The sequence below is a fragment of the Phocoena phocoena genome, chromosome 17 (assembly GCF_963924675.1).
Source record: "Phocoena phocoena chromosome 17, mPhoPho1.1, whole genome shotgun sequence".
Classification (NCBI taxonomy): Eukaryota; Metazoa; Chordata; class Mammalia; order Artiodactyla; family Phocoenidae; genus Phocoena; species Phocoena phocoena.
In genome coordinates, this window is record NC_089235.1 from 74,659,902 (window position 1) to 74,685,283 (window position 25,382).

The 25,382-nt window shown below is 47.7% G+C and overlaps 1 pseudogene; it reads left to right on the forward strand.

Annotated features, from left to right (window-relative positions):
- Positions 1–410: 410 nt before the first annotated feature.
- The window catches only part of LOC136136930 (eukaryotic translation initiation factor 3 subunit D-like), a 160,886-nt pseudogene continuing 135,914 nt past the window's right edge, over positions 411–25,382 (forward strand).

The following is a 25,382-nucleotide window of genomic DNA, read 5'->3' on the forward strand; positions in this document are numbered from 1 at the left end:
AAATTTTTTTTTTTGTTTATGGTTGCTTTGGGTCTTTGTTGCTGCGTGCGGGCTTTCTCTAGTTGCTGCGAGCAGGGGCTACTCTTCGTTGCAGCGCGCGGGCTTCTCACTGCGGTGGCCTCTTTTGTTGCAGAGCACGGGCTCTAGGCACGCGGGCTTCAGTAGTTGCAGCATGTGGCTCAGTAGTTGTGGCGCACGGGCTTAGTTGCTCCGGCATGTGGAATCTTCCCAGACCAGGGCTCGAACCTGCATCCCCTGCGTTTGCAGGTGAATTCTTAACCACTGCGCCACCAGGGAAGTCCCCTGTTTTAATTGTGGATGGCACCCACAACATGCCACTTTCTGAGATAGAGGAGACACAGAGGCACAGGCTTGGTCATGCCATGTCTAAGTAAGGACACCCAAGGGGAATGCTAAGTGTGCCTCTGGACACGGGGGTCACCCGGCAAAGCCATGATGGCATCGTGAGTGGAGCCCAGCTCTTCTCTGCCTGGTGAGGCCTTTGGAATCAGGTGGGACCCCAGGGGAGACAAGAGAGAGAAGGAGAGAAAAAAACCTTCTCAGGCAGGTCTGGCTCAATTTGAAAATAAATAACCAGTTTCCTAAGGGGAAAATGGCAAAAACTTTTCAACCACCTAAAATAAAAGATCTCAATCTAATTCTATATCCTCCTGAGAGCTGCGGTGACGGCCCCGTCAGAGAGTCAGTGACCACACTGTCCAACTTGAAGAGTTTTCTGTTCTTATTTCAGAAAATGAAGGTGCCTCGGGCACCGTGAGTTTTGCGTGTGGAGCTGGGGCTGTTTCTATCGACCTCTCTGTGCCTTAATGGCCCGGCATTGATTGGAGCTATCGATCTCTTGGTTTCAAATAACTGACACGGTTTCCAACGGATCCAGATAATTAAGACTTCTCAAAGGGCAACCAACAATATGCAATGCAGTGTGGGCAACCCACGCTGGTGGATGTGAAAGCAAAAGCTGGTCCTGGTGTTCGTCTGATCCTCGCTAATGGAGCCTTAGAAAAATCATCTTGCCCGCCTGACCGATCTTCCCCAAGTTATCAAGTGACCGAGGGGAGTGATTTTCATTTCCTGGAAAATGCCTGGGGCTGGCGCACAGCACTGGGGAGTGTGGTCTGTTTCTCAGATTCATCCCTCGGTCACTCACAGGGGTCAGGTTGTGGAACTCCTAGGGGGTCCCTTGTAAGAGGTCTTTCTGCTTCGAGTCCCTCTCTCCTCTAAGGCCGCCTTCTCTCTGTAACCAGCGTGATCTTCCTGGGGCCTTTATTCCTCTTTCACACCTCCGTTGTGTTCAGAATGCACTGAAGTCCAGGCTCCCGTGGAGATTGGGCCCAGTTCTTTGCACCCGCGCATTCTACATCCACACCCCCTGCCCAGAACCATGTGGATGCAGAGTGTATATCATTACACCTTGACTTTGGGCTTGCCTGTGTGAATTTCTTTAGCCGATGGGATGCTAGTGAATGCATCTCAGATAGAGGCTTGAAACGTGCTTGCGTGGTTGGACTTGCCTCTTGAGGTTGTGATCTGCAGAGAAGAGCGTGCCCTGGGTGGCTGCAGGTCCGGGGGGAGGAGAGACATGTGGCAGAGCTGAGCACAGGGTACATCGGCTAAACACACAGCACCGTAGGCCATGCTGCAGGACTGAGCAGTGTGAGAAGGTGACTATTGCTGTAAGCCACAGAGTTTAGGGAGTGCTTGTTACACAGCACTGTGTAACAATAGCTGAGAGGTAATGACCCCATTGCAGTATGGTTATTAATGAGTTTTTTTCCCTTCTAAGACAGATATTGAAGGCAAGGACCACACTCTTCCTCACCCCGAATACAGCCCAGGGTCTGCTATACAGCGGAGCTCAGAATTTGCTTGTGGAACTGAAATAACCATGACCTTGGGGAGGGGCGCATTGTTTATACAACAGGTGTAACAATTACAGCAGTATTTACTGAGCACTAGCTGTGTGCCTTGTAGGGCTCTAATGTTTTTAAATCTATTTTCTCATTCAACCATCATTACCCTTGTTTGCTTTTCAGGCGAGGAAGCTGAGGCTCAGTGAAGTTACGGGGTTTGCCTGCGGTGAGTGACCACTAGGCGAAGGAAGGCCCATGCCTTCTGGCTCCTAGCTGAGCATCCCTCCTTCCGTGTGTACAGTAAGGACTGGCCTGCCCCCCCTGCTGGGACAGAATCTTCCCAGTAAATGCTGTAGCTTACCAACTAGAACAGGGTGGAACCAGGATTCGAGCTGGTTTCTTTGTTTTCAAAACCCTGACGAGTTGGGGGTGGGCGCAGAATGCGGGGGAGAGGTCCCTGAGGAGAGGAGGTGCGGACTGCAGTGTTCTGTGGGGCTGTGCTGGGTGGGGCAGGGCGCTGACCGGGAGGCGCTCCCTTGGGCCTGGGTTGGGGAGATCTTGGTGAGTAGCTGGGTTTTATCCTTTCTCCTCTTGGTAAAGTCTCTGCCCCTGAATGTGCAGGGGTTAAACACAACCCTCATTGTCAGCTTGCTGTTCTTTGGATCTGCTCTGTCCTGAGGGGCCTGGCTGCCAGGCTGACCTGACTTCCTGGTCTTTGATCACAGCCCCTGGAAACAGCTGAGATCCATCTTCGTTTATGAATCTGCCTCCCAGGATCTGTCTGGTTCATCCGTGGGCGCCCAGAGCCCAGCGCACGCCCATCACAACAGCGGACAGTCGCTGAGCACATGCGGGGTATCTACCAGCACTCTCCCTGCCCCCCGCTTAACTCACTTAAGCCTCAAGGAGCTATCCATCCCACTTTACAGAGAAGGAAACTGAGTCGTGGAGGTAACTGTCAAGGTCATGCACTTGGTAGGTGTTGGGGCCAGGATTTAGCCCCAGGCAGTGTGACCACAGGGCCCAAGCTCTTAACCACCAAGCCATGCTTGTCAGATGAATACAGGATCCCTCTCCCCTTTCCCCTCTCCTGTCCTCACCTTCCCTTCCTCCTTCCCTCCCCTCCCTTCCCCTTGGGTACTCAGCTCCCTACAGGAGGCCTTTTCGTGAACCAGCAAAGGTGCCCTTCTGTTGGGCAGGTGCACCTCTCACCACATGGTGCACGGCTTGGGCAGTGGGGACTGGGGCCTGGGTTTCAGTTCTCTTCAAACTTTCCTTCAGGGCACAACACTGCCCCACCTCCCTCTGCTGTTATCGACTGCTGACCCTCTGGTTTGGTGTCTCATGCGTGGCTATCTTCCAACCTCCCCCCGCCCCAGATGGCTGTTGCTGACATCTGTTATTGCCCCCATCCATGGTGGCGTGGTGGGCAGGGAGGACCCACAACTTTCTCCCCAGTCCCAGAATCCAGGCTGCAGTACAAGGGTGGCCCTAGCTGGGGACAGCAGGGAATGGGGCAAGGAAGGCTTTATGTTGAGATTCTACACCATTTAGTTTGGAAAAAAGATCACACTTTCTTTTAAGTTTCAGGTGTCATCTTCGAGTCAGACAATTAAACTGAACTCCTGATGAGCCTTCTGCTAAACCTTTTTGAGAATTAACAAAGGTTGCCTGTTGCTCAAGCCTTCTCACTGCCCTTTGCTGAGAGTGTCCCAAACTGTGATAACAAAAACAGCATCCCTAGAGCCTAGAGCTGTGCAGTGCACAACCTGTGCAACTGTATATGGCAGCTCTGACCCTGATGAGTTGCAGTTATCTTCACCCATAAAGTGGGGTTTTATAGTCCCGAGAGAAATTGGTTAAGTATTAACTGATATATTATTATTGCTGTTATGACTTCAATTCTGATAAAAATGGTTAAGATGCTGACAAAGACACTGGTATTTATAGAGGATTTATGCTTTTCCAATGGGGTTCCTTCCAAATTTTCTAACTGCTTTGGTACAGTCACAAAGCAATCATTATTATCCGCATTTGACAGGTCAGAAAATCGACCCATGCATTATTTCATGATTTAGGATGAGGCCATCAGGAAAACCAAAAGTACCATACCAACTCCCAGAGTTCTCACTCAGCTTCTCGTCATTCCACATTTGGCTTCCTGAAGCCGTGGGGATGGTGGTGATGGGGACAGTGGTGGTAATGATGTGTGTTCTTGTTCAGAATGTGCTTTTGTTGGAAAGGCTTATTAAATTGCCTTCTGTCACTGTTCCAGATTTATTGCTTTAATTTATTTTGGCTTTTTATACATAGGAGCTGCATTTTCCTTTGTTGTACCTCATTTTCAACCTGCCTGTAGGGTATAAAAATATTTATATTTTTATATTTCACCCTCTATAGTTTTCTTCTCTGGTGACCGATGTTAAGAAAATGATTTACTTTGGACTTGTGGGTCAGCAGAATGTGAAGCCATCTGTATCTGTAGTACTCACATGTTTACAGATAAAAAAACACATGGACATGAGACTAGACTACTGAAGACCCCTGGAATCCTGATGGACGAGGCACGATTTTCAGGAGAATCTCTCTCTTCTTACCTAGACGATCGTCATCTCGTTCTAGATCACCCAGCATGGCAGAATTCTCCCTCCACCCCCCCACCCCCCCCACCCCCCCCCCGTGCAACGCCCACTCCCCAGGTGGGTCTCCGGGCCTCTGCAGAGCCCTCTGGTCACGGGGCGGGGGTGGGGGGTCAAGTCTGGACTTTGCCCTTCCTCCCGGCTCCGCGGGGGGCTGCCCATGAATTGACTACACCATCTCGGCAAGAGCGGATATGGTACTCAGCACAACGTGCCATCCGTAACTTTTATAAAACACACAGGTACTAATTTTATGTGGGGAAGCCACTGGGGGAAGGAGAAAGGTAAAATAAGGAGGGAAGGGAAGGTGGCAGGGAGGGAGGAAGACAGACCAGAGCCTGAGGATCTGAGCTTTGAGAGACAAAAATCACGAATTCCTGTTCTTCCCTTCCTTGTAATCTTCCCTGCAGGAATGTGGACCCATGCCCCCTCCCTCACCAGCCCATCTCCTGTCCCCTCCCCCAGCCATCCTTGCATTGCATCCTGTGATCCTCCTGGGCCGGTCCCGCTGGACCCTTCCTCAGGCGCGTCTCGTCTGCCCCCAGCTGGACGGGTCTCCCTGTCTCCCGCTTTTGCCTTTAGAGCACCTACAGCGACACATCTGGGGCCCACGTCACATCCTCCTTGCCCTCCTCCGCCTCCCTCCGCCAGCCTGGGCGTCAGTTCACAGAACTCAGGTGGGTCTCGGTGCACAGCACTGAGTCCAGGGCTGGGGTCTCGGTCTCTCTCCTCCAGGGCTCCCCCGAGAGCAGCCACATTGGAGAAGTGGGATCGCGTTCATAGCGGGGGGCACCCTGGAGCTGTGGATGGTGCTCCGGTCTCCCTCCCACCACGTCTCTCCGGCTGACCTTCCAGGAGGGTTTCTGCCTACTTCTCAGGGGTCCCAGGAGCACTGGCCCCTGCTCGTCTGTACTGACCTCCCAGAGCATCCCTGTGTGTGTCCTCTCCTCCTTTCTTTCCCTGCCTGCCCACCCTCCCTCCTTCTGCTTCCTGGGATCACATCCCAAATAAAGTCTGTGCACCCGAGGCCTAGTCTCAGCTCTACTTTTGGGGAAATCAAAAGACAACACTATTCTCATGGTATGATTTTACATGTAGGGGCTGCCTTGTCAAATGCATGTTTGTTTCATGAGTCCATGAGCTCCTTGGGGGCTCCATGGGTCTGCTTTGCCCATCACCGTATCCTGAACATAGTCCTGACACATAGTAGGTGCTCAATAAATCCATATAACATTCCAGACTCTCCACTTTCCTCCCAGTGGACTGGGTTCTTTCTGCAAGAGGAAGCTTGGTCTAAATTTTCTGGCTACTCCCTACCAGGGACTGGGCCACGAGCAGACCCACACAGCTTGGAGCAAGGTAGTCTGTGTCTCATGGCCACCCCTGCACCTCAGTGAGAGAGGAGGTCTATGCTTGGACATAGGCAGCCCTGCCCCTGAGAGCGGATATCCCACCGTCTTCACATCTGGTATCTACCACCTTGGCCGAGTTCAGACTGAATCACCTCCAAGGAACAGCCTCCTTGAGGCCAAGAGTTCGTGACCTGCAAGGAGCCAGAAAGGAAGGCTGGAGTGGTGTGGTTTTTTTTGTTTTTTTTGGCTGCATTGGGTCTTCATTGATGCACGCAGGCTTTCTCTAATTGTGGCGAGTAGGGACTACTCTTCATTGTGGTGCGTGGACTTCTCATTGCAGTGGCTTCTCTTGTTGCAGAGCACGGGCTCTAGGCGTGTGAGCTTCAGTAGTTGTGGCTCACGGGCTCTAGAACACTGGCTCAGTAGTTGTGGTACACAGGCTTAGTTGCTCCGCAGCATGTGGGATCTTCCCGGACCTGGGCTCGAACCCGTGTCCCCTGCATTGGCAGGCGGATGCTTAACCACTGCGCCACCAGGGAAGTCTGGATCTGTTTCTTTTACTTTAACCTTTGCTTCCCGCTGCTTTTGTTCACTAAAAGGATACTGTGTATACATAATGGCCTGCCTCAGGGAACCCTGCCCCTCTGGCTGAATGTTAAACCAAAGTGCCTTTGTTCAGGGAAACATCCGGACCCTGTCCACCTGTCGGTGGCTGCAAGAAAGAAATTAGCACATCCCCTCCCCGAGGCTGGCCATTCCAGGGGACATTTGCAAAACTTAGGGCCTTTTTACTTTACTTCCTCATCTCCTCCCCCTCTCTGTGCTATAAAAGAAACTGGCATCCAAACCCTGACACGATGGTTATTTTGAGATTTTAGTCGGCCGGCTTCTCGGTCTGCCGGCTTCTTCCCTGCCTCAACACCTCGTCTCCGACTCATTGGCCTGTCATGCGGAGAGCAGAGCGAGCTTGGACTCGGTAACACAAACAGGAGGAATAAACAAGCCGAAATACAGAGCAAAACCAACCACAGCCTCCACCTGCAGGGACTAGCACATTCTGCCTGATCCCGGAGAGAACAAAACGCACACACCTGGGTGGCTCTCGTCCCCCTCCGGGGCTGGAACGCCCTGCCTCGAGGACGCCGAGTGCCCGGGGGGGCCTCTGCTCTTTAAAGCAGCGGTTGCAAACCCTTTTCTGTAAAGGGCCAGGTGGTAACTGTTTCAAACTTTGTGAGCCGGGCCAGAAGATCTCGTATCTACTCAGCTCAGCCACTGGAGCAAGAAAGCAATGACAAGCCACCAGCGAGTGCGTGTGGCTCTCTCCCAATCAAACTTCTTTCGCGAGCGAGCACACCGGGTCCACGGGCCTCACCCTGCCGCCCCCTGTTCCAGGCACCTCAGGGCTCCCACCCCGGCCCCTCTGATGGGTGGGCAGGTGTGACCTGCCGCCCCAGGACGCGCTCACGCGCAGCTGGCGGGAGGGCTGGACTCTGACCTGGGCTGGGGCAGTGGCCCCCCCCCCCCCCCCCCCCCCCCCCCCCCGCCGTCTGAAGGGTCGCCTGAACTTGTCTGCGCTCCTTTCCTACGGCACCAGAGCACGAGCCCTGTGAGGGCAGGACCCTGTCCCGTGGGCCGTGCATTTCCCGTTCCTGGCCCTGCACTCTCGACTGTGTGCCTTTAGCCAAGGGCCTCGGCCTCTCTGAGCTGGGCTCCTCTGCCCGCAGAAAGCACGGAGAAGAAAGAGGTGTCGGAACCAGCGCAGGGCACGGGGGGAGGGGACGTGGTGGCTGAGCTGACGTCGAGGGGCTCATGTGAATACGGAGGGAGGCGGCCCCAGGCAGAGGGACCAGCGTGGGCACAGGCTGGGTGGCATCAGCTTTGCTGGAGACTGCCTTTATGGAACGTTTAAAAAAAGAAGAAACAACAGTAAGAGAACCTCTTGCATGGATACTTGCCCATCAGCACCTGCCCACTTCAAGGGACTCGTGAGGCCCCTACAAGGTAAAGCATGGCAGCTGGGACCCAGGGGAAGGTAAGCAGAAGCTGGGAGTCAGCACGGGTGGTTTGCCGAGTCCACGAGCTCTTAGCCCTTCAGGTGTTTGACTTGCTGGAGTAATTTGCCAGGGGAAGGGGGCGGGGATGGAGGTTTTTGCCCTGAGGCCTGGGCTCTCCTCCCAGCTGTGGACCAGGGCCGAGTCCTGCGGGGAGGGACGGGCCCTGGAGACAGGATGGAAGGCCCGCAGCCTGAATGCAGGGGCAGGGGAGGCCGTGTAGCTGGGCTCTGCTCCTTCACCAGCAGGAGGGCCCCGCCTGGCCTCGCACGTCTTTGCTAGCGGAGAACATGACCCAGAGTGTTGGCTCCTGCAGCCCCACGTAACACGGAGACGTGGGGCCAATGAGCCCGGGAAGTTTACTGCTAAAGGACCCCACTGCCTCATCATCCCCTCTGACTGTGAGGCCCGGGGAAGCCAGTCAGAAACCAGCTACAAATCGGGGAGCTACGCGGCTCTGGCCCTTAGGTGGGTGTATTAGTTTCCTAGGGCAGATGTAACAAGTTACCACAAAGTTGGGTGTCTTAAAACAAGAGAAATTCACTGTCTCGCGGCTCTGGAGGCCAGCGGTCTGAGATCAAGGTGCCGACAGGCTTGGCTCCTCCTGGGTGCTCTGAGGCTCACGCCAGGCCTCTCTCTGGCTTCCGGTTGCCGCTGGCAAGCCTTGGTGCTCTTGGCTTGTAGATACATCACTCCAACCAGTGCCACTGACTTCACGTGGATTCTCCCTGTGTCTCTCTCTGCCTCAAATCTCCCTGTGCTTTGTCTTATAAGGATCAGTCATTGGATTTCTGGCCCACCTTAAATCCAGGATGATCTCATCTCAAAAAAACTTTTGCAAAGACTCTATTTTCAAATAAGGTGAATGCACAGGTAGCGAGTTGGGACTTGGACCTCTTTCTTTTGGGGACACAATTCAACCCACTGCTGTGGGTGTGTGTCATCATGAAGACACCCTCCATCCCCCATCTTTCCCGCCTCCTCCCCTTGAATCCCTCCAGGTGTCCTCTGGATATCCTCCTCTCTCTAGAAACACCCCAGGCCTGACTCTAATTCTCCCTTTGGTACTTCTTTTGGGGTCTTCCTGCATGGGTCTCTGCTGGGAAAGACATCCCATTAGTCTGGTAGCCACAGCACAGTGTCCTGGGCCTGGGCTGGGCTTTTATTGAGGCTTCGGGGATGAGAGACCATCTGGGAGGCCAGCTGATGAGCCTCTCAGGGAGGCTGATGAGATCAGAATCCGTTACCTCGTAATTTTCTTGTTCCGAGGAAAGACTTTTCTCTGGGAGTGAGTTTTCTCAGAAAAGGTTTTTTTTTTTTTTTTTTTTTTTGGCGGTACAGGGGCCTCTCACTGTTGTGGCCTCTCCCATTGCGGAGCACAGGCTCCGGACGCGCAGGCTCAGCGGCCATGGCTCACGGGCCCAGCCGCTCCGCGGCATGTGGGATCTTCCCGGACCGGGGCACGAACCCATGTCCCCTGCATCGGCAGGCGGACTCTCAAACACTGCACCACCAGGGAAGCCCCCAGAAAAGATTTTTTAAAACAGCCTAAAAGCTCTTCTCAAAAACCACACCTAAAGACAGAAGGCTTTCCTCTAGCCATCTTGACTCCTGGCAAAGAAAAGAAACTAAAAAGGCAAAGGAAAGAGCATAAACCGAGAAGGAAGCACTTGGGGGTGGATTCTAACTGCTGGATTTGAGGGGCCAGGGCTTGTCTGGTGGGGGGCATGCAGACTTCTCCCCCTTGTGTTTTTGTCTGGACTGGTTTTTCTCTATTTTTTTAAAGAGGGAGAGTATTATTAACCCTGTGCCACTGGCTTTGGGCAAAGTTGCAGAGTCACTGGGGCCGCAGTCTCCTCTTCCAGAAAATGGAAGTAATAACACTCGCTCTGCAGAATGGTCTAGAGAGTAAATAAGATTGCAAGAGTGTCCAGCACAGTGCCTGGCGCATAAGAAGTGCTCAGTTGTATTTATTGCAACCTTTTAATTTCATGAGCGCTTGATGAAATGGGTGTAATTCTCTTTTCCACAGATTTGAACACGTCTCACAAATGTTATGTCACTAGTCCAAACTCGCCCAGCTGGGCGGGAGAGAGCCCAGTTCCTGATCGCCTCAGCCCCGCCCTCTCATCCCCTTCTTCCTCCATCCTCCTTTTCCTCAGCCCTTCCCTGTCTCTGTAAAACCCGAGTTTATGCTTGGGATTGGAGCAGAGATGGACAGAGGTCACGTTCTGGAGAAAGCGCCGGATTTGCAGTTAGGGGCCGAGAGTCCAAGTCCAGACTCTGCGTGGAGTGAAACCTGGGCAGTGCCTCCCTTTCCGGCCCTCTTTTCCTCCCCTGTGACCAGCTGTGATAGGACCACCCGCCCTGGCCACCTCTTGGGCTGCAGTGAGATCATGCAGGGGCTTTGTGCCCTGCTCTGTGCAGGCTGCTGTAGGTGAGGTACAGAGCCTTACAGTCTGCCTGCCTCATTTCAAGCCCAGGTGTCATCAACATACCTTGCCCATCACTAGGAGGCTGGAGATGGCTCCCACCTGCAGGCAGTTTTCCAAACCCTCATTCCTGACTCAGCACTCTGCTCTCTAGAAAGGAGCTATTGCCAATTTTTCTTGTCTGCTTCCTTCTCCCCCAACACCAGTTATCAATGATAGATATCTTTAGTTTCTCTCACTTAGTGTTCCTAAAGGGAGAGAGAACCCCCCCCCCCCCCCCCCCCCCCCCGCGAAAAGATGCAGTCCTTCATGCCGCTGGACCTTTGCACATGCTGTTCCCTCTGCCTGGAGCACCCTTCCCCCATACTTCACTTAGGTCCTACCCGCCCTCCAACCTGTAGCTCATGTCGCTTTCCTCTGCACCCCTGGGCTGGCTGTGCCCTCCCTGCTTCTTTCAAGCTCTGTGCTGTGGGCTTTCATTTCCTGTCTGCATCAGTCTCAGCTCCACCCATCTTTGTCCCTGCGGTGGACAAGCTCCATCAGAGGGACCCACTTCTTCTGTGTTCTCAGTCCCCACCGCCACGGGGCAGCAGAGTGAAGAAGGTGGCGTTGCCCACCCATCTCTGCTCCAGGCAGCCTTGAGGACCAAGCCACGGGGGTTCAGAAACGCAAATCAAGTTACGTCTGCTTCAAATTAAGCCCATATTCTTGTCTAGTGGGGATAGAGCTGTTTCTTAGCCTATAAATATTAATAAGAAAAATAAGCCAATCTTTTAGGCTTCCTCCCCTCAACTGCCACCCCAGAATCATGCATTATGTACTGCCCGAGTCCGTTTTGACACCTGTGATGAAGTGGGCTTCAGATTCGGAGAGCATTTCTCCTGAAAGGCTGCAGCACTGCGCGTTTCACGTACAGTCACCCCCCACCTTTTCCTGTCTAGGAGGAAGACTTGACTAGAGGTTTTCTACTCTGGGGCCTCCTGTCACTTTTTCTGCCAAAACACTGACTTAAATTCGACCCTTACCACAAAAACCTAGAAAAATTCTATCCAGCAAGAAGGACAGGTTCCCCCCAGGGGGCAAGTCAGGCTGTGATCGACCCCCTCCAGTGACCCTTGTGCGTGGTCTTCACCCTGCGGGGACCAGCCCCCTCGTCTGCCCACCGATCCCCGCCGACAAAACCCAGCCCCTCGCTGAGGGCCCAGGTCAGGCTCTGGCTTCTTGCACGCCTCTCTGAGCGCTATTCCCTGTTCCCTCCCTTCGCTCCCGACTAACGAGACGAATCTTTTCTCATCCTCCCTGCTTTCCACCCAGCTGGTTCCCACTCTTGCTTCTCCCACTGTTACCCACCCAGGGTGGCTTTAGCCCCGAGCTCAGCAAGCCAAAACAGAGAGGTTTTCCCGAGACAGACAGAGAGGCAAGAGGACCGGAGTAATAGATCTGAAACCAGTCTCCCACAGGCCAGGGGCTGAGGTATTTATGGGTTGAGGACTAACGCAGCAGGGAGGTCCCGGCGTGGGGAGCGTGGGGAGCGTGGGGAGCGTGGGGAGCGTGGGGAGCGTGGGGAGCGTGGGGAGCGTGGGGAGCGTGGGGAGCGTGGGGAGCGTGGGGAGCGTGGGGAGCGTGGGGAGCGTGGGGGAGGGGATTGCAAAAAGGTGCGGCAATCGTTCTGCGCAGGCGTAACTAAGCCACGGGCCTCTGCACGTTCAAAAATGGAGGCGCTTGGCACGAGCGGAGGGTGGAGTTTTCTGCCCTCTGACGTCAAAAGGTCACTCGCGCATGCCCAGTGGGAGGGTGCGTGGTCTCATGCAATCTTAACCAGCTCAGCTCCAACAAGATGCAGCTTGAGTCCAAGTTCCCGCCAAACCACTCGGGTAAGCATCTTCTGGTTTACTCTACTTGCGGCGTGGAGGACGTGCAAGTCTTTTGCAGACCATTTTGATTAGGGAAGGCAGGGGAAATGGGTTTCATGTCCACGCGTCACCACCGCCCCCAGTAGGTGTCAGGTGCCTTTCCTCTGCATCCCCAGTGCTTCCCCGCCCCTCCTCCCGTCGCCTCACACTTCCATCCTGGCTCACCTGCTTTCTTCTTCACTCAGCTATTACCTGCATAAGCAAAGTGCACAAACCCCGGCCCTACCTCCAGTGAATTTTGTGTGTGGTTTTTTTTTTTTTTTGTCGGTACGCGGGCCTCTCACTGTTGTGGCCTCTCCCGTTGCGGAGCACAGGCTCCGGACGCGCAGGCTCAGCGGCCATGGCTCACGGGCCCAGCCGCTCCGCGGCATGTGGGATCTTCCCGGACCGGGGCACGAACCCGCATCCCCTGCATCGGTAGGCGGACTCTCAACCATTGCGCCACCAGGGAAGCCCCAACCTCCAATGAATTTTTACATATGTCTACACCTGGGGAACCTCCAGCTCGAGACAGATTTCCAGCACCCCTGCAGCTCCCTTGGGCCCTCTTGTTGGTAACCAAAGGCTCAATTATCTTTCTCACTTACATCAAGGTTACTTTCACCTGTTCTTGAACTTCTAAATAGAATCAGAATGCACTTTTTTGTGTCTAGTTTTTCTTTTTTTACTCTTACCATTATGTCCATGAGATAAATCCAACTTACTGTATTTAGAAGTAGATTTTTTTTCGTTACGACGAAGGGTTCCACTGTCTTTGTTCTTTTGGGTTCTTTTAACAAAGTACTGTACACCCGGGGGCCTTGTAAACAAGAGAAACGTATTTCTCACAGTTCTGGGGACTGGAAGTCTAAGATCAAGGTGCCAGCAGATTCGGTGTCTTGTGAAGGGAAGCTTCCTAGTTCATATCCATGTTTTTGTCTTTTTGCTGTAACCTCACATGGTGGAGGGAGCAAGGGATCTCTTTTATAAAGGGTACTAATACCATTCATGAGGGCTTCACCCTCATTTCCTAATCACCCCTTCAAAGGCCCCCCACCTCCTGATACCATCACATTGGGGTTTAGATTTCAATATATGAATTTCAGAGGGACACAGTCTGTAGCATCTGCTAAGGAACAGAATCTATCTATATTTATATCTCTATATCACAAATGATTTATCCCTTCTACTCTTAATGGGCATTTAGTAATTTCCATCTTTCTGTTATTATGAATAGTGCTATGAACATTCTTGTGCCTGTCTTGGTGGAAAGAAGATTTCATTTCTCTTAGGGACGAAGCCCAGAGTGGAGTTTCCAGGTCATAGAATATCTGTGTTTAGCTTTAGTTGATTTTGCCAAATAGTTGGCCAAAGCGGTTGAACCAATTTACACTCCCACCAGCAATGTAGGAGAGTAGAAATTATTCCATATCTTCTACACTTTGTTTTTGCCTTTAGACTCGTGTGTGTGTGCGTGCACGCACACACATGTGCATGTGTATGTTTGGTCCATTTAAAGAAATTGAGTTATAAGTCTCTGCATTGTAGGAATTATATATTCTGGATATGAGCCTTTTTTCATATATATGTGCGACAGGTATCTTTTCCCACTCCGTGGCTTGTTTTATCACTCTCTTAACAGTGTCTTTTGATGAACAGAAGTTCTTCATTTTAGTGAAGTCCAATTCGTCAGTCTTTTTTTTTTATGGCTGGTGCTTTTTCTGTGGCATGTTTAAGAAATCTTTGCCTACCCAGAGGTCGTGAAGATGTTCTCTTATGTTTTCTTCTAGAAGCTTCATTGCTTTACCTTTCACATTTAGGTTTATGAACCATGTCAAATTAATTTTTTATGTACTGTGTGAGGTTCACCTTGACTTTCAAAATAGCCTCTTGCTTGGTACCCACCCCAGCTTCCTATTATGAATTATCCTACTTTTTGCTACAGTCACGGTTGTCTATTCCAAAGCCAGGTCTGATCATATGACTTTTCTGCTTAAAGCTGTTTTGTGTTTCTTTGACTGTAAAGTCTAAAGTCCTTAGCATGGCATGCGGTGCCTTTCAGGATCAGACAGATACTTTCTAGTTTCATCGCCTGTTAAGTATAATTAATGGATATTATACTCCAGCCACAAAAAATCTAAATATCTGCTTTGTGGGTTGAATTGTGTCCCCCCCACCTGAAAAAAAAAAAAAAAAGAAACATTGAAGTTCTGACCCTCAGTACCTCAGAATGTGACCTACTGCAGGGCAGAGGATAAGTAGTTTCCCACGGCAGTCTTTCTCCTACCGGCCACATCCAAGATGGCTCCTGGTTCGGATCTCTAACACCGGGTAACAAACTATCCCAAAAATTAGTGACTTAAGATGATAATTTATTACAATCTCTCTAGGTTCTGTGGGTTCACAGGTCTTCACTGGGTGGTTCTTCCTTCGTCTTCCATATGGTTGAAGTCAGATGACAGCTGTGGGTGGAGTCATTTGAAGACTCAGCTGGGCTAGACAACCAAGGCGATGTCTTCACCAGTGTCTGGTGCCGTGGTTGGCTGTATAGAATCCTGGGGGCTGGCTGGTCTCTCTCTTCACGTAGCTGCTCTTGGCTAGCGTGGGCTTCCTCACATCATGGCAGTATTAAGGTTATCATACTGCTTACATGGAATCTGGTTTCCCTGAGAATGAATGTACCAAGAGATCAAGGAGGAAGTTGCAAGTTTTCTTCTGACCCAGCCTGAAAAGTCACTTCCTAAACATATTCTATTTGTTAAAGCAAAAGGACCAGACTAGATTCAAGTGCCAAACATTATGCAAGAGTGTCAGTACTGGGAGATCTGACTAACTAGGGCCTGTGGGGAGACTAGTTATGATAGCTCCTTTGTGTATCCTCTTTAGCTGTGGACAGAATATGTTTTGTCCCTGGAAGGCTCTAATCTGAGTCAGGAAAGGGCATTTATTAGAGTAGTAATTTATTTTGCAGTCGATTTCCTATTACATAAAGCATGCCCAGCCCTGATATCTTATCTAGATTAAAAAAGGACATAAATGAGCCTAAAGGATGGCCTAAAACAACTCCTTCAAATCATGTAACCTAAACAATATAGACATGTCTCACAAACTGCTATATAACACACTGCACTGAGTCACTAATGACCTGTGAGGCTGTATCAAGAATGATATCCAGGGGCTTCCCTGGTGGCGCAGTGGTTCAGAGTCCGCCTGCCGATGCAGGGGACGCGGGTTTGTGCCCCGGTCCGGGAAGATCCCGCATGCCGCGGAGTGGCTGGGCCCGTGAGCCATGGCCGCTGAGCCTATGTGTCCGGAGCCTGTGCTCCGCAACAGGAGAGGCCACAACAGTGAGAGGCCCGCGTACCACACACGCACAAAAAAAGAATGATAATCCAGTGTACACTTTGAAATACAGAAAATAGAATAGCTCCCAGATAGTACCTGGGAACTTCAGGTTAAGAAGCACCAGAATAGATTACCTCATTTGAATCTCGGATCACTAGCATTTTCATTATACCCAACGGAGCTCATCAAAAGAACCGTGTAACGGAACTAAGATGTATTATACACATTTTATACAAGAATAGTTGGAGTTTCAGAGAAGGAGACGGATCTCCCCAAGGAGTAGCTCTTCTGTGGCTGAGCTGAGGTTCACATCCAGATAGTGTGATTCAAAATCCACTGTTCTTGTGACTATAGTAGGTTTGACTATAGTATATTTCTTTTGACAGCAGGTTGGTGTCGTACATAATATTGCTTCCCCTCCCACGTCTGCAGACATCACTAATCAATCATGGATGTATGTCCTGCTGAATTGAGACATTGGCTCATAATCCTTCTCAACCCAGCCCTCTACCAAACACTTGAGGCTCAAGATAACATTTTCTCGCCATCCTGGTACTCTGTGTGTTGTCTTTCTGGGGGCTGAGCAAGGCCCGGAAGGTATCTTGGGTTATATTTTGGTGGTCCTTTCCACATTGGAAAGATTGTCTCTTCTTTGATTAGTTTATTTTTAAACGTAAGAAATATTCTCTGTTTACTCCCTTGTAAGATGCACATCTCCCCCACCTCCCACTCATTTGAACATTTTTGACTTGTGGTGTATTTTACAGTCATTGTGGTGCTGTTTCCTTTCCCCCTGAACCACGTCTGTTAGGCTGGTAGTACATTCTTCAATCGGCAGCATCTTAGCGCTGAGGAATATGTATCCATACACACTCCGTGCGAGGCTGGGTACTGGGCAGTTAGCCCCCATCAGTGAGCATGGTGCAGACTCATTGCTTGAGGACAGAGTTCCTCAATCTTCGTATGATTGACATTTGAGGCTGGATAATTCTTTTTTTTTTTTAGTGGGGGGATTGTGAGAGGCTGTCCTGTGCGTTGTAGGATGTTTAGCAGAATACCTGGTTCAAACATATTAGCTGCCAGGAGCATCCTCATCCCAGTTGTGACAACCGGGATGTCCCCAGACATAGCCAAATGTCCCCTGCTGTGGAAAAACACCCCTAGTTGAGAACCAGTGCTCTAGAAGTTAGCTCCCTGGGTCATCACAATCTTTGGTCTTCTTTCTCATGTCACTCATTCATAAACTGGAGATTTACCCAAATTGAATCCAGGCAATTTTTTTTCTCCATGTGCCCTGGGAATTGAATAATGACCACTATTTTTAGGGCACTTACTATGTGCTGGACACATACTGTGCTCTCTGCGTACCCTTAGCTCGCTGAGTCCTGATACAGAAGGCCGGGATGTATGAAGAGGGGTTAATAGTGTGGGCTCTGGCACCTTCTGTCTGGGGTTAACTCCTGGCTTGCCACTGCTGGCTGTGCATTCTCTTGATCCTCTCTTCTGCCTTGCTTTCTGCATCCATAAAATGGGAGTGCTAATAGTTGATGTTACAAGAATTAAACAGTTAAAACATTAGAAATGTTTAGAACAATACTGGGCCTATAAGAAGTACTCATAAAACTTGGTTTTAATTCTTAAACTCAGTGATGTAGGTGTTGCTGTCTCTGTTTTTCAAATGAGGAAATTGAATCGGGGAGGTTACGTGGCCCACGTTCACACAGCTAGGTGAGTGGCAGAGCTGAGGTTCAGTTACTGTTAGACCTGCTTTCAGCGCTGATGGAAAAACTCAGGGAGCACACACGTGGCTGTCCTGCGTGTCCGCTGTGCCACACTTTCTGCCCACAGCATTTGCAGGCGGCTGGAGTCTGAGGCTCACACGCACTACCTTATCCAGTCAGGGTCACCGGGGGTCACAGGTTAGAACATTCGGGGCGGCCCTGCGAAACAAGATAATGGGAAAACACCATGGACTGTGAACAGGGTAAATGAGAAGCACACAGAGAGAAAGGTGGAAAATAAGACATGAGAACCAATATAGGAGAAATACACTGGCACCCAGCTGGGGCTTAGCTGGAGACCAAGGTCAGTGTTCCTTATTCTCTGTGCGCTTTGAGTCTGCCCTGTTGAGTGTTTGGCCAGTTGTGGCCTGTCCACTGGCTGTGGCCGTGCCCCCTTCCTCAGGGTGTGCTGTGTGTGGCTCACAGAGTCATCTGTCTCACCTCCACGAAGATGACCTGCCCTGGGCTTGGATCCACTTACTGCTGTGGGCAGTGCCTTCCTGTCCCTGTGTCACCAGGGTGAGTGCCCTGTGGTGCTTGATTGTGGCTTGTTTCATAGAGGGAACAGTGATGGCATCTGATTCTTGTGGGAATCCTCTGACTTAACGTCTCATTTCATAGTGAGGAAGCTGAGGCAAATGAGAAAATAGGGTGCTGGAACCCAAGTGCATATGGTCGGTGAGGGGTGGGATTAGATCATGGCACAGACTCTGTCACCGCTGTTCATGCAGATGGATAGATAATACATAACCGTAATGTGTGACATAGTCATTCATTCATTCATTCATCTAATGAAGTTATGGGCCCTCAGTGTGTGCCAGCCACCTGCTGAACTTCCTGATCCCATCTTATCTGAACCACTCACTCCATTAGCACGTGAGCCTGTTGGGGATCCGTGGAGAAACTAGACCTGGTCCTGTCCTCACGGAGCTCCCAGTTTAGTGCTTGAGCCACACTGATAAGTAACCGTTATTTCATCTGACAGTTTTTAAAATATACACAAGGCAGAGTGGGAGCAGTGGCTTGTCGATTGTTGTTAGATGTGCACCTTCTTTCTGCAAGTGGACGGTGAGTCCCTTGCAGGCTGGGAACACGTCTCCTGCACTTTTCTGGTGCCCTACTAGGGGCAGTTTAGGCTTAGAATATTGTAACTTGGTCAGGTTCAACTGGTGTCTGTGCTAGGACCTCTTATTGAGCATCTGCTATGGGACAGACACTCTGCTAGGTACTTCACATGAGGTATCTCACAAAATCCTCACAGCCACCTAGAAAGAGTCTTAGTCCCATTGTACATATGAGGAAATTTAGGCTCAAAAATTTTGAACTGATTGGTTTAAAATGTTACAGAGACTTCCTGTTTCCTACTCAATATCCATTCTCCTTTCTTCTTTAGTGACAGAAGCCATATATATCAATATATCTATATATATCTGGACGTGGCAACATGTCAAATTATAAAAGCGTATTTTACATTCTCTCTTGCTGATGGGAATGGCCAATGAGATGTGGCAAGAAGTTGTTGCTTGAGACTTTTGGGGGGAGCTCTTTAAAAGGAGATAATTTGGCTCAGAGCAGCATCCTTTTCCCTGTTCTTCCTCCTTGCGTGGGACAAGGATGTGATAGCTGGAGCACTTACAGACTTCTTGCACCATGAGGGGAACTTGAGAATGGAAATCACAAGTGAAGAGCGATGGGGAAAATGATAGAATAAGTCTGAGCCCTTGATTACTAGGGAGCCACCAGCCCAGCCTGGGATTGCCTACCCCAGGCTTATTTTAATGAGAGGAAAATAATTACTGTTTCATTTACTACATCATATAGGTTTTCTGTTCTGCACAGCCAGGATGATTTCCTAAGGTCCCACTGCTAGTAAGTGGTAGAACTGGGATGTGAAGTGAGGTCTTTCTTAGGTGAAAGCTCATTTTATTAATCAAAATGCCGTTTGTTCTCTTGGAAAACATTACATGGCTGTCACTGTGCCAGCTACTAAAGACACCAAAATAAATAAAACCACGTGATACTTGAATGATAACATATGCTAGAGGCATGATAGAGAGGATGGCTAACTATGTGGTTCACAAAAGGAAATTGCAGACTGAGCAACATTAGCAAGGATTTTAAATGTTTGAGTTCATCAGCAAAGTGGAGTAAAAAGGCATCTAAGAGGGGATAGCACATTCAAAACAGCTAGATGACTTGGGGTTATGTTCAGAGTGGACAGAAGGCAGAACTTGATCAACATTATAGCTGGCTGTCTTTTAAATGGGCAGCTTTGTTAGTGTGTCAGCCTTCGCTGTGTAACAAACCACCCCATGATATAATGATTTAAGACAACACATATTTCATTTGCTTTTACTCCCATAGGTCAGCAATTGTGGCTGGGCTCAGCCGGGTGGTTCTTCTGGTCTTGTCAGACTCTTCAGGGTCCTGAATGATGGACAAAGATCTTGGCATTGCTCCAGGAATGCAGTGTTTTCTGGTGGTCCTTGTATTAGAAAGCATAGTTTATCATTGTGTTTTCTTGTTAACCAGCTCTGAGAAGTCAGTTTGTCTTTTTCTTGTTTTTCCACTGACCAACACCTAGCATCTATCAGAACCTGTGTAGGTCAATGATTGTAAATTATCTGGGAAGGAGAGAGATTCTGAACAGTGGAGCAATGGGAGAGGCATTTTGTAAGGTATTAAAGTTTAATAATGGCTCAACATTTTTACCCCAAATTTACATCTTCACTAATGCTCTCCTTAGGTCTTGTTTTTTTTTTTGGCTGCATTGGGTCTTTGTTGCTGTGTGTGGGTTTTCTCTAGTTGTGTCAAGCGGGGGCTACTCTTGGTTGCGGTGCACAGGCCTCTCATAGTGGTGGCTTCTCTTGTTGCGGAGCACGGGCTCTAGATGCGCGGGCTTCAATAGTTGTGGCACGTGGGCTCAGTAGTTGTGGCTCGCGGGCTCTAGAGTGCAGGCTCAGTAGTTGTGGCACATGGGCTTAGTTGCTCTGCGGCATGTGGGATCTTCTGGGACCAGGGCTCGAATCCGTGTCCCCTGCATTGGCAGGCGGATTGTTAACCACTGCACCACCAGGAAAGCCCTCAGGTCTTGTTTTTATATACAAGATATTATTACTGCTCTTAACATTTTGTGAGGCCTGCAGATTGCACAACTACACGGGCTCTCTAAGAAAAATACCACAGGATTGTGAACAGAAAATTAGATATAAAATAAATATTTATTTAGAGCTGGAAAAGAAGTAAGTTATACAGATTGAAAATCTATAAAATTCAATGTAATCTCACAAAATCTAACCTAAATTAAAAAAAGATATTAATAACTTCCAGGCACGCATCTATAACAAGTTTTCCCTAAGATTTTCGGTGCATACTCTTTTATTGTCTCTTCACAGGATGACAACTGCATAATTTTCTTTTTTCTTTTTTTTTTTTTTTTTTGCAGTATGCGGGCCTCTCACTGTTGTGGCCTCTCCCGTTGCGGAGCGCAGGCTCAGCGGCCATGGCTCACGGGCCTAGCTGCTCCGCGGCATGTGGGCTCTTCCCAGACTGGGGCATGAACCCGTGTCCCCTGCATCGGCAGGCAGACTCTCAACCACTGCGCCACCAGGGAAGCCCCATAATAATTTTTAATGAGAGGATAGAAAGCTTATTCAGTGTTTCTTCTAGCATGGTAGACTAAAATAGTTTTATTCATAATTTAGAAAATTTCTCTTCAGTATCCCAATCTACTGCTGGTCCTGTCATGTAAGTTTCTAGGCTTGTTACCAACTTTAGGGAAAATTCTATTTAACTTCTTCCCTAGATGGGCTATAACATGTAAGAGCATTTGAAGTTTTCTTGTGTAACAACTAAATACTGAATCATCTTTGAATGACTGAGGTTCAGTGATTTCCTCTTGTAATGGTATATTTTGAGTTTTGTGTGACCTTATTGATGTCAGCATTTTGTTTCAGATCAGCCAGGCATTTGAATATCTCCCCAGTATATTCAGATGATCCATTCCTTTAGGTTGATCAAAATATTAAACAATTTAAGAGCCTATGCATTATGTCTATGAGAGTCGCTCTTCCTTCTAACGAATGACCACATTTAGTTTTTGTTACAATTCACTCCTAAATGCCAGATTAACTTCTGTTGCTTTTCTTCCTTCATTTTTTCATTTTGTTTCCATTAATTTTTAATTGAATTTCCTCTCCTCACCTTAACAAATGAAGATGATAAATGGGATGTTCATAAACATCCATTTCAGGAGCCTGTATTTCTTATTTGTTTTATTGAAACATTCCAGAATGCCTTTTCAAATTGCAGTGGAAATGGTGTATTGAAGCCTTATCAACTTTCTGAATACATTCTTTTTTTTTTTTTTTACATTTTCTTTGTGCTCAGATTTCTCTTCTGAGTCTTCAAAAGCGTATGTCAGAGTCTTTTTAATGTCTTTAAGTCCATGTGCAAGACTTGAATAGCTTTATAATGGCCAGGCCATTTTATCACCCTTAAAATCTTTAAAGAAAAATCCGACTTGGCATGTGTGGATAAAATAACACGTCTACAATTCAAATCTGAAAAGAAAACATTTAGTGTAGCAGAATACCAAAGGCATCAACAACCTCAGCACCGGGGAGGCAGCTTTCTCTTCAGTAGGTTTAAGGCAATGACATGCTCACTGCACACATTGTGCCATTTTAAAATGTTTTAAAAGCGCATGTGGAGTCCTTTGTTCTCCATAGTAGCCGTGTTTTCATGCGACTGACCATGAATAGCATTCAAGGGCGGGCTACAGTAGTCCCACTCTTGTTTCCCTTGGTTGAATGAAGTCATCGATAGATAGTTATCAGTCTGCAAAAAAGTTAAAATTTTCTCATAGGATTTTTGGTAAAAAACTAGCACACAGTACTAGCCACAGCTCAGTGTTGGTTACATCCCAAGGAGGACCTACAGTAATGGAGTAGTATAATATTTAGGGGGTGGTTTATTTGACATAGCTCTCTTTTTCCCCACCTGGATGTTATTAATTAATTTTGATTGTCTCAATAGTTACATTGATTTATTACATTATATAAATTTCATGTGTACAGCATTATATTTCTACTCCTATAAACCCTAGAATGTGTTCACCACCAAGAATTTAGTTTCCATCTCTCACCATACAGTTGACTCCCCTACCCATATGGTCCTCCCCCAGCCCCTCCCCCCCCATAACCACTACTCTGTTCTCTCTAACTATGTGTTTGTTTATGCTTGGTTTGGTTTGTTCACTTATTTTTTTTCCCACTCAAATGTGGAATATAAAAAATGAATAAACAAACAAAAAAGCAAAATGTTTAATACCTCTCTTAATGGGACATGATTTATAACCGAAACAGCAACAAGCCATACAGGACACACCTATAGGACATCCTATAGGACAGCCAGGATCTCAGAAGTTTGTTCATTAATTTTTTAATTACTTGTTTCAGAAACATTTTTATGTCCAGTTCTGTTGGATTCTTTGTATTTCTTTGTAATATGGTGTTTCATATTACTGTGATCATGATATTAGAAAAAAGTTATTTTTAGTTAAACCTATGTGAATAAAAATACCGCTCACTGTAACAGTCTATCACGAAATATCACAGAAGTTACTGAAGTTGATGAATTCAGCAAAGGGGAGCTACTGTTGACCTTCATGCCAGTTTTGTCACTTGTACAACTTGTGTCTTACTTTGCTTTTATTTTCATCTCCCTCCTGACTTTGTTTTCTCTTTGGGAGTGTCCTGATTTTCCAGTTTTTGTTATCTTTCAATTGTCATTTTAATTTTATCCTTTTGGTTACCAGGATCCTTTTCTGCATCTTTCTCATTTTGTCCATCAGAATTTTAATTCCTGTTGTGATATAACAATAGAGTATTTGACATAAAGATTCTGCCAGTCTTGGCTTAATTTTTTTTTTTTTTTTTACTTCTACTAAGATATTTCCCATCAGATTTTCATTTTGCTTTGATCAATACTTCTTAAAATGTATACAGTTATTCTGAAATTAAAGCATAAACAAGAGCAGTTCAAATGCTTTTAAAAACTGCCTTTTCACTTTGTATTGAGCTACTTAATAGTGTAATCCAATTATTCTTCCTCCTCATCCATTGACTTACTGATGAATGTGTAGGAGATTGTCACTTGTTTGTCACTTGTTACTTCAGGCTGTTTTTCTGTGTCGCTGACAATGTTACGTTCTCTTTAATCTGGAACCAGCAGACTTCCTCAGGACAAGATGTGTTGGCTGTGGTAGATGCAATCCAACATGTTAGAATACATGAAACACACAGCTTCTCACACAGACACACTTGCTGTGATTGTTCTGTTTATTGTTCTGATACTGGTTTCCACTCTACAAACACAGGGATTCTGATAAATTCTATTTTGTTTCAAAGAAAAATGCATACGGTCCATTTATAATCATAACTTCTGAGATTTTGAGCATATTTGAGCCTATTGCTGACAGGAGAGGGCCTCTGTTTTGATGAGACAAGGAGAAACAAACGTATAATTGTTCACAGTTGATGACTGGAAATATTTTCAGCCCTTGGAAAATTCTGGCTTCTGGCTGTGTACATTTCAAACCTTGTTTCTCTCCCACTAGCTACACAGACCAGTGCCAGGGAATAGAGCACAGATTCCTATCAGGGTCAAACCCTGAATCTTCAAGTCACCGTGCAGGGTAATTTGGCACAGAGGGAGGTGGAGACTTCTAGAAGTTCTTCCTCTACCAGGATGGCTAGCAATAACTCAACTATAAATGGCAGTGACAGCAAATCACATAAATAATATCAACAAGTCGCCACTAAATATATCCCCAACTCAACCTCCCTTTAGGCCAGACCTCCAAAGCACTTGGGGTAATTTATCACAGCAAAATGATAAAAGGCCCAATCAGTCAAAGAAAAGGGGACCCGGGGAAAATTCAGAGGAAACCAGGAACAAGCTTCCTAGCATCCTTTCCTAATGGAGTCACACGGGATGTGCTTAAATCCTCCAGCAATGCATTGTGGCATACATGATAATAGAAAATCCTAAATAAAAACTTAACAAACAATTCAGCACATTTAAAAAAAAAAAGCACAGCATGACAATATGGCATTTATTCCAGTAATCAAGTGTGGTATGTTATAAGGCAATATGTTTAATTCATCATATTGGCAATTCTAAGGAAAACAACTTATGATAATCTTCATAGCTGCTGAGTAGGCATTAGGTAACACTGAAAATCCATTTTTAACTTGAAAAAACTTGAAGAGGAATTCATGATATTTTCCTAACTTGGTAAACGGTATTTCTTTTGTCCCAAAGGCATTTTCAGGATGAATGTGAAACATTCCCACTAAATTCAGGAAAAAGACAAGGATGCCATCCCTCCCATAATTTCTCATCATACCAGACGTGTTAATAAGATAAAGAAATTATATGTACAAACTCGGAAGGAGGAGGTGAAACAGTCAGTAATTAAATATATGATTATATACCTGAAAAATTCAAGGCAATTAACAAAAATATTAAAAATAATTTAATAAAATAGTGTGATTCAAAATTAATATCTAGAAATCAGTAAACTAATTGCATATATATACATACACATACATACACTGCTATGTACCAAAAGCTGTTTATTACATTGTGATATATATGAAGGAAGAAAATTATCAGTGGACTGTGAATAGCCTCGTTTACATTCCATGTTTCCGAGTGCATTCCTTCTGCCACTTTTTCAGAAACCATGTCAGCAGGGAACCAAAGGTTCTGTATCTGCAGGAGGCCAGATTCCCTCCCCTCAGATGAAACTCCACGCCTGCATCCTTCCAGGCTGCAGGTCTGTGCCCGCGCAGCAGTAGAAATTCCGGAGCCGAGAAGAAAGCTTCCCGCTTGGAAGTGGAGACATAGAGGAAAGGGCTGCAAAAGGCCAGCCCAAGGAGGGTTTTGAACGTCATGGTGAAGACCCTGGGCTGAAGGCAATAAAGCCATCGAGTGAGCTGGGGGCAAACGTGG